This window comes from Taudactylus pleione, unplaced genomic scaffold, assembly GCF_031769625.1.
Source record: "Taudactylus pleione unplaced genomic scaffold, aTauple2 ptg000178l, whole genome shotgun sequence".
Classification (NCBI taxonomy): domain Eukaryota; kingdom Metazoa; phylum Chordata; class Amphibia; order Anura; family Myobatrachidae; genus Taudactylus; species Taudactylus pleione.
In genome coordinates, this window is record NW_028284580.1 from 7045122 (window position 1) to 7055748 (window position 10627).

The 10627-nt window shown below is 44.0% G+C and overlaps 1 protein-coding gene across 1 annotated transcript in view; it reads right to left on the reverse strand.

The window, feature by feature from the left end:
• Positions 1-9562, reverse strand: part of LOC148520046 (janus kinase and microtubule-interacting protein 2) — a 138832-nt gene extending 129270 nt beyond the window's left edge. The window contains exon 1 of the mRNA XM_088475779.1: positions 9478-9562. The gene's annotated coding sequence lies outside the window, so the exon portion shown is untranslated. The remainder of the gene's footprint in view (positions 1-9477) is intronic.
• Positions 9563-10627: the final 1065 nt, after the last annotated feature.

The following is a 10627-nucleotide window of genomic DNA, read 5'->3' on the forward strand; positions in this document are numbered from 1 at the left end:
ATTCACATGTTTGCTGTGCTTATTCACTAGAGAGAGGGATTGTGGGCATGGCTGTCAGTTCTTGGAGCGGTGGGCATGCCCCCAGCATGATGAAAATGGGGGGAGTGGCTTGCGGGCACAACATTTCACATTAGGCCACACCCCTGCCACAAGGCCACACCCCCTTTTCGGCCGCGTGCCTAGGGCGCGCGCACATGGGGCCACTTTCTATGTTTTTTCCCAGGGCCGCTTTAAATTCCCAATCTACCCCTGACCACGGTATGAACCTGAAGAAAGGCAGAATGTACCACATCGTGGATGCGATGCTTAGTACATCCCGCCCTATATCCTTACCATTGCAGGGTTAGCCATCGTAGATGGAACTAGTTGCAGGACAGTTACATTTCTTCCACAAGTGGATCATAAAGCTTAAATGGACTTTGCTTCAATGTATACCCATCAATAGCAGAAAGCATATCTGTCTACCCTCCCGGCATTCGTGGGAGGCTCCCCATTTTTTTGGTAATCCACTGCACCTCCGCAAGGGTAGGCACCTCTCCCACATTCTACCCACTTCCTAGAAGTGGGCAGAAGTAAGCAGAAAGGGGAGACTATCAGCAGCGATCGGCGGGTCCGTACATTGGGGGCAGGGCCTAATGACGCAATTCTATGGGAATCGCGTCATTTTGCCCCGCCACCTAATTAAAATATGCGTCATCCCGGCAAATTCCAGTGAGGGGGCGGGGCTTAATTACGTGATTTCTGCCAGCCCCGGCCCCATATCCGCCCACCCATTTCTCTTTCCCGGGCTTCTCCCGGGGAAGAGAAATTCTAAGTTGACAAGTATGACAGAAAGTAATTGAGCTCAGTCCCTAACTGTAGATGAGTGAAGAGTGGAATTCAGCAGCAATGATTGTGCATGGAAGTGACAAAGGATGCTGGTGAGGTATGGGAGTGTGTAATTTGCAGTGTGATGAACAACATTGCATTTTTGCTATTATGTGCTGTATGTGTTTACATATAATAATAGGCTATCTTTCACCAATTATTTGCCTAGACAATTTACATTAAAAGAGCTAACCATTACACCGATACCCTTACAGAAGATAGACACATTGGTCAGATATAAGCCAGATGTCACCAGAGGAAAACTTGTTGTGAAAGGATGTGGTAGAAAAAGTCAACACCAGAATATGGCATGGTCTCATACTTTTGACATTGCCAGAATGTTGACAGTCGGCATGTTGATAATGCAGCTATTGTGAATGTTGATATTGTGTACATGTACATTCAGACCATGTCAGCATTCAGAATGACATTCTGAATGTATACCGTTGTGAACTGCCCCTAATTTCAACAGAGTCCCAAGTATTAAAGATTAGCTCCTAGACATTTTTGTCTCTGAAATTGTTCCTATTTTTAATATTGGACAACTGCACAATAAAATTCCTCTTTCCCAGTTCTTACATGCAGTTCTTATAATCCGTTCTTATTTCATTGTCTACATAAGTTTGTTTTTATTGACGAGGGGATTTTAATAAATATAAATGATGTCATAATCAAATTATACTCCCTACCAATCCCACTTTGGGTGGGGGGTAAGACAGTTCCACTTTTGGGCACTGTTCCACTGTCCCATCCACAGAGGGACAGTGTCCCGAGGGGGTGGGGGGAAAGATTGGAGAGACGTCTCTCATTGCTGTTCTGCATAAGAGCAGCGGGTGATGCGGCGGAGAGCCTGGGAGCAGCTCAGCAGCTCGGGTGCGTTGGGCACGCCCACATGCCCAAACGGGAGTATGATGTGGGGTCATGCCCTCTTTCCAGAAGGCCACACTACTTTTCCAGTCCCTCATTTCAGGCAGTCCCTCTTCCCATCTCCCATGTTTTCGGAGGTATGAACAAATTAGCAATGACATAACAGGAATTTCATTGTTCCAATGTCCACCAAGTTAGATTCACATGCTGGGTGCTTTTATGCTAAGCAGCAGTGTTACTAGAAACTATTTTAAAATGTTAGTAGCTACCGTATGTACCCAATGTATGCAATATTCTGTAAAACGCTGCATAATATGTATGGAGGGGCGTAACTAGGGGTTTTGGCGCCTAGTGCAAGTTGAAAAACAGCGCCCCCCAATTTATGTGACCTTGGCCTATTACCCAAGGTCACTTACAGGAACACAGGCCTAATGCCCGCCTACAAGTGCCACAGACACAGGCCTGATTACCCACACTGGCCTAGTGCCCAACAACCTGGTGATCATATAATGACGGGAGGGCCTCATATAGGGCCTACCTGTCTGGTGAGAGGGGCTGCAGTGGAGAGCTTTATTAGTTTTTTTTACTTTCCCACCTCTGCAGCACTTTCCGGTCCTCTGCTGCATTCTTCTGCCGCTGGCCCGTCCATCACCTGCCACCGAACTGGCTCCACCTCCGCCCAGCGCCATCTGACGTCAGGCGCCATGGGCAGGGCCAGCCATGATATGGTGAGCCCAGATTGGCTCACCACAGCCACTTTCTATTGGCTGCTAGTCTGCAAGCTGTGAAGGCGCCAAATTCAAATTGCTGCTGCTCTTTAATGGCCACTGGTCCATGAGCTGCACCCAGCTCGTGGCTGGCACCAAACATCACCCGCCGCTGCTAGTTGACCAGCGCCAGCCATTGATGTGTCCCCTGGGGACACATCTCACCGGCCTGCAGGAATTCCAGCGCTGGGATCACACACTTGATCCCAGCATAGATTGCTACAGTAATATAAAACAAATTGGCTGCGCAGTCTAGTCAATTAATAACAATAAAAAAAACATTTATTGACATTTCTCAAAAAAAAAGATCACAGTACATATTCAATTAACCATATCCAGCAGTCTATCACAGCAGCATAGGCTGTCCTGCTATACAATAATGAAATATGCAATCTAAAAATATAAAATATAAAAAAATAAAATAAACACACAAAGAAAAAAATTAAAGAATAAATAATGGTGAAAATATTCAAATTAGCTGTATAGCTAAATTATTGTGGTCCTGGAACAATATCACTAATGTTCACTTGTGGATGGCAAAGTGAATAAATAGTGGATAATCAATGTTATCTTCTTGGATAAGTGCCGTGATTGTCACAATAAAATTTCACTGGTGTTGAGCTGCTTACATATCTGTAAATGGAGCGGTATAAGTAAATCCCAATAAGGGACTGTATGATGGTAATATTGAAACTGGTATCTCACCTTTCTTCAGTCTATAGGGCACTGTAATATGCACGACAGCGGCTGGGATGTATAGGTATATCTATTTATATTTTTAGATTGCATATTTCATTATTGTATAGCAGGACAGCCTATGCTGCTGTGATAGACTGCTGGATATGGTTAATTGAATATGTACTGTGATCCTTTTTGTTGAGAAATGTCAATAAATGTTTTTTTTATTGTTATTAATTGACTAGACTGCGCAGCCAATTTGTTTTATATTGCTTTTTGGAGAAACTGCTCTACCTTCTTTGATTGGCAGCTGCACTCTGGTCTAAAAATTTACTTATTATTTTAGCAGTGGTGAGCGCCATTGGCAGTAATATATTCTAGATTGCTACAGTGTGGAGCACATCTGCACACTCTACATTGCCCTGGCCAGCTGTGCCCCCCTCCGCCAGGCCTGTCATGGTGCCCAGGACATGTGCCCTGCTCACCCTGCCCTCGTTACGCCACTGTAGGCATGCACTATATAAAAAAACTTCATCAAGGAAAAACATATTCCTACTAATTCTTCTATCCTGCTCATAATGTGTGGTAAACATTTGTTAGTTTTGTATAATGTAAAGCAAGAGAGATTCAGCTCACACAATGATATTACATTAGACAAACTATTTTCAGAAACTACATCATGCAATGACTATGAAAAGCAAATTAAAGACTACTGTAATACCGCTTTTACACCGAAATTCCGGGTCTGACCCGGAGTTGGAACAGAGGGCCTGATTCAGACTGGCTCGCGAGCACTCACAAGTGGGTCGATGTTGGCGCATGCGCGAGACCCGGATAGCGACGGGCAAGCCGTTGCTCCGGGTCTCGCTACAAAGGGGGCGTGCTGTCGATGTTGAGTGACAGCACGCCCCTTTTGGTGGGTGGGCCGGGGGCATGGCTACCCAGACGGAGCGTTCCCATGGGAACACCTAACGTCTAGGGCCGGCCCCACTGACATCACAAGTGATGTCAGTGGGAGTGCTTTTGGCTCTGTTAGAGCCAAAAGCACTCTTGGGCTTGCGGCAACGAGACCCTACCTGCAAGGGTCTCATCGCAAGCCCGATGGTCGCAATGGTCTGGTCACCCACAGCTATGCGAGCGACCAGGAGGCCGCTCTTAAAAAAAGAGGACGGTCCTGATTCAGAGCGAGCGCTCTGTCAGAGCGTCCGGCTCTGAATCAGGGCCAGAGTTCCAACCTGGATCACACCCCGGAATTTCCCGGGGCCGACCCAGGTTATTCCTGAGTTGGCGCCGTTCACACCGGAGCCGAGTCTGCATTGACCCGACTTTTTCAGCGTTGAAGTGGACGCTTGGATATGACATCATCTCCAAGCGCCACTGAAGCTGGACCAATTGGCCGGCATGTGGCGGGCTCCAGGTCATCATGACCCGGAGCGCGCCGTTCACACTGCAGGGTTTCATGGGTTATTCCCGTGTTAAACCCTGCAACTTTCCTGGGTTGGATTGCCTGGTCACTCGACCCGGCAATCCAACCCTTTACCCTTTTACACCAAGGAGCTACCCGGGTGAACCCTGCAACAACCCAGGTTTTAGCTCCGGTGTAAAAGGGGTATAAATCAGTGGATCTGGCATTCAGTGGGCACACCATAAGCATCCAAAACAAATGTCTGTTCCATAAAGTGCATCTCAGGAACTGAATAACCTCATCCCATAGATGTGTAAACAAAAACAGGCAAGATTTCTGTACCGTAATGGCCGAATATCTGCGCAACCAAACATCAATTTAATGTGCCCCTCATTGTACAATTGGAGGATAGCTGCATGCAGAGGCTGTATGGGCCAGATGGCAGGGGAGCAAGTGCACTCTGGGCTTACCTTCTGTTGACTATACTGGGCCGCACATGACCGACCTGATTGTACATTACACGGTCTGCTGGGCCACCTATGTGTGGCCTGCATGGCTGCGTCAATATTGAACAACTAATTCTACAGTACAGACTAGAAAAAATAATAGGGAGTAGATAAATAGGGGCCTATTCATTATAACTAATGGGGCTGATACACATGTGGAAAGCTTGTTTCCACACGTTATAGTAATGGACGTATTCATCTTTAAGGGCTCAATAAGGTCACCTACAGTGCATGGGTAGGGGCAGAGGCACACATGGGTGGGGGCAGAGGAACACATGGGTAAGAGCAGATGGAGACAAGTACACATACAAAATTGGTGATATAGGGGGGAAAATAAAATGGAGACAGAGACAGTGGACCTGATTCTGCCATTATTCATGGAGTTGAGCGTTTTTTATCCAACTGCGCATGCATATAAATTGCCTAAAAGTCACACATTGCATACGTCACACAGTGTGTATGTACAGAGGTGCAGCTGCGATTGAGTTGCATGGTATCAAAAAAGTATTGGAAATGTGCTGGGTGTTCTTGGGCAATTAATGGTAGGTGGCAATTTACAGATTGTCCACATGCATCTAACCTCCATGTGCTACAAGTGATTGACTCAGTAGCACCGAGCCTTTTCGTGCAACGTGTTCCCTTCAAATGCATCTTATTCACACAGTAATGCAAATTGAACACACAATTCTGCTGATTAAAATGATATGCAGCATGCCTATATTCTTTGTGCGACTGCAGGTGTATCTGCATGCAAAATGCTATATTACAGTGTCACAGCCGTTGACACTGTAACGTAACATGTTGCATGCAGATATAATGTAACCACAGTCGCACACAGAATATAGGCATGCAGCATATCAATTTAATCAGCAGAAGCTGCCTGTGCTACCTATTCACTAACAAGTCACATCACGGCGCCACTAGAAGGGCTGTTTAACATGCAAGAAGGCTAGATGTACGAGGACATATCTGTAGCTGCACGGAGATGGTCCCTCTTATGGACGTATTATGGGAGTGTCACAGAAATGGTTGTGAACTCAGACGCATAATTGCTCACATTGGAGGCCATTCTCTCTCTGATGAAAAATCTGCATCTAACATGGGGTCGGTGCAAGTTTTGATGGCAAGACCGATGGTTGCATCTAAGACACACAAAGTGGTATTTGAGCATCTAAATTTTGGAAGAAGTGCACTCCTACACTGCCACCCTCCTGACAGCTAGGACTGAGCCGCCGGTCACTAGGACCTGTCGGAGCTCAACTAGAAAGGTCTGACTTCTGGCATGCAATACTGTGCGGCGTCCCCACGGGTCTTTACTCCCTAGCGTTCTGCATGGATGGGTGGATCCAGGAGACTCTCACCACTGCCAGTTTAGTCAATGTGCTCATCTGCTGGATTGCGATCCTGCACTTGCACACAAATCAAAAAGCAGGGTTCTATGGACTACATCAGCTGCAGCCCTCAGAAGCCAGATTGGGATGACGTTATAGCAGGGGAGTGGCTTCCTATTAGACGCGGTCTCTCTGCTAATTATAGTCCATACTGGCAGTCCCAGGCGGAAAACACACCACCTGGACTGCCTGTCTGGCTGTAATTAGCAGGGAGCACTTCCAAGGGGAAGTTACTTCCATGGCTAGGCAGGAAAGGGGTCTGCAGCCCCAGGTACAATCAGCCACTAGTTATTTTGTTGGAGTACTTATAGCTGGAGAAATACAATTATTAAAACCGCATTACTAGTGAATAGCCCTGAGTTTCCTGGATGCAGTGAGGTTTGCTACATATGAATCTTCCCAGGAGAGCTGACATATATAATGATTTGGCCAGACACACTGCAGCAGTTATGTTGTCTGTCTCCTTTACGTACTTTAGCTGAGACAAACATCATTGTTGTCGCTAATAAGAGATGATGTCACATTTGTGATGCATAAACTATTAAATAAGAAAAAGAATACAGACCAGGCCAGTTCAGGTAGACTTAAAAGTGACGTAGAGAAGAATGGTAAAAATGTGTTGATGAGGGGCAAAACTATGTCTGGAGACCATGTGATGGGGCAAATGTATCAAGTGGTGATTGCAGTTTCTCCAAAATGTATTAAAAAGCAATCCATGAAAAAATCAGACATTTCTTCAGCTGCGCCTTCGGCTTCTCTTGATAACACCACTACAATAGCTAGCTATGGTGGCGTAGCATGATGACCACTTACTAAGTGACAACAAGCTTAGCTTTTATTTGCTGTTCTTTTATTAGACATAGCGCCATCTGAGGTTTACGCTATTGCTACTTATATGTCCCGCCGCCGGCAGACATCCTTATGCACCGTGGCTGTCCACTACCCATTACATATGGCATCAGAAATAGGCTGTTGTGATACAGACAGGACAGAGATCACTGGAGGAATGAGTTGCTGTAACACCTTTTTAGTGACTCTTTTTAATATATTGTTGTGCTAAAGCCTAGTACATCCTGCATCGCTGCGAGTAATAAGTGCCATGATAATACATCTCACCCTTATCTCTAACAGTGTGTCAGGCTGTAGGACCATGTGGATTGGCAGGTATAAAACAGGCATGTGCTGTGTACATGCCATTACAATGGGATTCTTCATTCCATAAGTGACAGAGTAAACACTGCATTACATATAGGTGCTCTATAGAAAGATATTGTGCAGAAAATTGGATATCATGGTGAGATGGTGCAGGACAGAAAGCAAATTACACACATGACTTGGTAAGAAAAGACTATCTGGATAAATCTGAATGCCAGAAAAATAGGGAAAACTAATTCCAGGATCGACCATTAAAAATCATAAAGAATATTTGGTTTATTTACATGGGAAAATACTGTAGGCCAGTAAATAAGAAAACAAATACAAACAAAGAATGTAAAATTGCAAACGTATAGAAGCATAGTTTGTTCTCCAGAATCACTGCACAGTGCAAGTCAATATTTACAGCACAAATCAATAGGTTACAGTAAACGTTAAGCACATGACAAATAAAAGAGCACTGCTGCCACAAAAAATCACTGCAACCACACACAGTGTTTTATATAAGTGCAATAAAGCACACTTTCCCCCTTATTAAATATCACTGAAGACGATGATAATTATAGTATAGGAACACAAGAAAAGGTGCAGAGATCACATGGGAAGTACAGTCTGCTTTTCTCCAAAGATACTGCTCAGTTTAGTTCCATTTCTGGTCTAAATTAATCACAACAGTGATGGGACAGTGAAACATCTTTATTGCATGTTGGAATTTATTACATTGCTAGAAGTATAAATGGAAATTGGCTTGTCTCCTGATGTACAATATGGAGGTGGAGTATAGGACAAGGCCCACAGACATCAGCTTTGAGCTCCTCCAAAATGTCAGTTTGTAGGGTCCATCAGTATAGAACGCTACTGACAATATTTGCTCTACATCCATGTAACTCATGTAAATAATTCCATCTTGACAATAAAATCTAATTTTTTTGCATTCAAGTGCAAAAGTAGGTGCAGTTATGTGCCTAATCCACACTTAGCAAGGAATGCCCATGAACTGCTTGACTCCTGTCATTGTCCACTACCAACTCCAGTTCCCCCAGAAACACCACCATCTTGACCTTTGGATAGGCACACATCCCTATAAACCTATAGGCACACTTGCGCAAAAGTAGACTTGCAAAATCCAAAGGTGCTTTCCCAACGTGGATCTCACGTTTCATGGTTCTTAAATGACCTTTTCTGAATGTGATTGTTTGGTAAATAACTGCAGTTGCAGCAGAACCGAAAATACAGGACTTGAATATCTCAGCACATGCTGGGCTCTCTATACTGTAGCTCAGTAAGATACAGATCCTATTTACAGCAGATAAGCCCTCTCTTCAGTGTAAACCACAGGCACATTGTCATTCATTTTTTTATAAAACAATAACAGACTCACTGTCACTGCAGCCATTTTAAACAGTAGATTTTTTATTAACGTAGCCCTTTTTCTTACCATTATTTGTACAGGACAAAGGCGTTGCCAATAAATATATGAATAAATAGTGTTGCACATGACCAGAAAATAAATTGATTTCAACTCCCCTAGGATGCTGAGTCTTGCAGATGGGGATGAAGGTGAGGCCCAGCCCGAATACTACAATTACTGGAACCATTTTTAATTAAATAAAGGGAAGCAAATGTACATAGTGATTAATACAGTTATAGCAGATGATCCAACATAAAATACATTTAGCCAATTTAAACTAATCCTCCAAATACATCATGCTATTATAAACTGCCATTATAAACAGGCATGCCCTACATTAGATGACTATAGCATAGATTTCCTCTGCAATGATGGCAATGAGAAATGTGCCCTTACATCCAAATGAAGAATAAAGCCAGAGAGCACTCACCATGTTGAGGTCTGGCAGAGATGAAATCTGAGCAGTCTGAATGCTGATTCCATCTTGCTGCTGCTGCTGCTGCTGCTGACTGTACCAGGCACACATCAGCAGCTGTGCATGGGATGATGCTGAGGATGGCAGGCTGCTACCCCTCCCTCCTCCTTCTAGGGAAGCAGACAGGGAATGAGCTCATGGAGCCTGTAACTGCAAGCTCCCTCCCTCAGTTCCTATGGAAACTAGGCTGCTATCACAATGGAAGGTTGCTGTGTAGGTGCTCACAGACTCTCATTCAGAGCTACAACAACATGTTGTCAATGTGGTCCTGAGCTTCACAAATACTACAAGGGAAGAGCACAGGAGATGTGTCTGTTGTATAGTCATTTATGATACATTGTTTCTGATGACATTCCAGAAAGTCAGAGTGTGCAAGAAAATGTTGTAGATAGCAATCAGTGTCACCTTCAGGTGACTATTACTGCATAGTAAACCGGTCATCCTGAATACCATGACATTGCAGGAGCAAACTACATGTAAATTATGAGATTTCTAGATCTCTGAGAAAAACGACCAGTGCAGAGTCACCCAATACATACACAGTCTCTAATGTATAAATCATGCAGGCAGATAAGCAGCACATTGCATTTTTTATATAGTATTTTTTTATTACCATTGGGTATTGAGTAGTCACACAAAAACATGAAAACCCTGATTACATTAATTAGGATACTTTAAAAAGATAGAGGATGTCTAAAATTAACTAGTTGGGGGACATTTATAAAAACCCAATGAACAGGTATGATCAAGAGCCCGCCTCTGTGTCCTGATTGCACCACCCACCTAGCTTACTTGTTGCTGGATTGCAATCCACCGCATCTTCTGCACTTGAAGCATGGGATGGTACCATTTATGCCTTTCTCTTTTTTTTTTGTCTGTGTAAAAAAATATCCTTTAGCGACCAGTTGGGTGTTAGCTTTTATTATGTACGCTGTACTAGTTAAGAATGGAAACTGATTGGTTGATTGGTAGCATCTTTTGGCACTGCTACCTGGGAACCAGTTTTCATAAATGCCCCCCCGATGGTATAATATGTTGATATTCATAATGTCAACATGAAAATGCCGACAGGGTCATAATGTCAACAGTGACCATGTTGACATTC